We start from the raw sequence: 2,461 nt of genomic DNA on the forward strand, positions 1-2,461 counted from the left end.
AAAGTAGAGTTAGATATTTTGAAAACCATTTTAATTTGCCTTTTTAATAGGAACAAGAACCATAAGAATGCATAGTTTTAAAACCTGTAGGGTATCGACGCAGTCTTCATTACAACTCGGTTCAAATTATGCCAGTCTAATTTGACCTAAATCTTGATTAGGATAGACATGAGTAACAAAAGAGATTCTTACGAGAACAAGATTATTAATATCCTGGTTATAGTTCAGTTGGGTCCCTTGAGCACATAGATGCGTATGTTATTTTCAGCTACAGGATCCTTCCCATCTTGAGGTATTATTGGGAATCTGTGAATCCACTACAACATTTTATCTCGGCCTTACGGATAGGCATTTGTCGTTATATCAAGGAGTAGTCACTGTTGGTACACCAGTAAGTAGTAGATAATGCTCATTTTATTTATTATCTATAATAAAGTCTGTGTAGTCTGGAGAAAGAGCAGGATGTTAAAAATATAGGCTGGCATGTTTTTGGTTCTCTACAGAGCTGCTTTTATCTCTTGAATGTCTGAAAATTCAGTGTCGGTTGAGGAGATGTCTCCATCTAAATTCATGTATCATATTAGGATATACAGAGGCGAGGGATGCTATATGAACTAAACTATAAACATGATTGTGAATTACATAATGTTAAACTGGATTGACTATAACCCAAATACATGTAAGGGTAGTTTTATATGCTTATTTTTTACCTCTGTTATTAGCCAAAAAAATGTGGTAGAGGGTAGTTTGTGTGTGCCTTAAATCAAAAGAGATAATTTTGGTAAAGTGTTTATTGTATATGTGCAAAACACAGATTTGCAATTAAAATGTCTTGGCCTATAAAAAAAATCCAAACAAAAATCGTGGAGCATTATGGACTCATTGCCTGCCAAATTTCCGATGGAGAGTGTGTGTTTGAGAAACAACAGTTCAAGAAAGCATTTAAAATCACTTAGTGACTGGTTTTAAAGGGCTCTTACCTCTCCCAGCCTCTAACCTGCAGCTTCCAACTGATAAACCATTTTTATTTACACATCTTCAATATAACGATCTCCTGCTGGGGAGCCCTTTCGTGTCCAATTTCATCCAGGGGTGAGGTTTTACCGTTGTTCTGGCCCTCTGAAAATAATGGCTGGAAATGAAGTGTTCCCAGGCTTAAATTGTGAGATGGAAATAGGTCTCCTGCAATATTTTGTGCTGGTTAGGTTTGCTTTTTCCCGAAGACTCTATTAGTACATCCTGCAGTATTTTGTAAACACAACTCTTTTTGTCAACCACATTTAATGTAGTTCACTGGCCCGCATTCGTAGCATTAACTCCGGTGGCTGTGATATTATTCCATTAATCTCAGCCCTTCCTGGGAAAAGTTACTAGCACGGGAGAAATGTTGATCACTTTCCCAGCTCGCCTCAGCCCAAATGATTGTTGGTCATAATGCTGAGCAACTACATATAGCAGGCTCGCCAGCAGCAAAAATGATTTGAGGATCTCCTGTACAAAGCACACTGACTCTGACAGTGTCTCGTTGCATCAGTTACTGGATGAACAGCCAATGAAGAAAAGCGACGTTAGGGATAAATCCATGGCAGATACATCCATGATGCTGATTATCTTTACAAAATCGTTGACTTTATGTAGTCTTTCAGAGCAATTCATTTTAGCTCCACTGTCAGTGATGGGGCGACATCTGAATTGTGTTTGCTCAGCACACTAATCTGACGACTTGCAATTTTTATCTATCTAATTTTACCTTTACCCAGCATTTCTACTTGAGCCAGCCTTCGTGTATATCATTCCGAAGAGTTGTGGGAATAATGTGGAGTGCTGAAACTCTTCCAGGTTCATTTTAAACAACTTTGGCCACTCAGCATTCATGGTCTGAGTAACATATCTCTGTCGTACAGCATTAATAATCTGCTGCAAGTGCACCGTGTAATTGGACTAATTAAATGTACTGTAAGTATTTTTCAAATATTGGAAATAGACAGCTTCTCTTCTAACGAGACTTCTCCTGGGTCTTCATCCTCCTTATGGCAAAATGTTAACTCCTTTATTGCTGTTTTCTGTGATGACTCACAAAGCTATTTTTTTAGGTCACGTCACTAGAGATGCTTATCTAGAAATCTGTGAGACTATTGGTTCACTCTAATTTACAAAGAGCTGGATGTTGGTAGTCAATTTATCTGGCATTTTACCAATTATAAAGTGTCTTTTCTCTCCATGAGGAGAACGTATCCACCCTGTAGGTGATTTACAGTTGGTTTTGTTGTTGTTGTTGTTTTGTTTATTGTGTGCATTTTTGAAGCCCTTACTTTATGCCAAGCACTGTATTAAGCACTGGGTTAGATACAAGATAATTGAGTTGGACACCCTCCCTATCCCACACAGGGATCACAATCTTAGTCTCCATTTTATAGATGAAATAACTGAGGCACCAAGGAGTTCGGTGACTTGCCTGAGG

Source organism: Tachyglossus aculeatus, chromosome 4 (genome assembly GCF_015852505.1).
Source record: "Tachyglossus aculeatus isolate mTacAcu1 chromosome 4, mTacAcu1.pri, whole genome shotgun sequence".
In the NCBI taxonomy this organism is placed as follows: domain Eukaryota; kingdom Metazoa; phylum Chordata; class Mammalia; order Monotremata; family Tachyglossidae; genus Tachyglossus; species Tachyglossus aculeatus.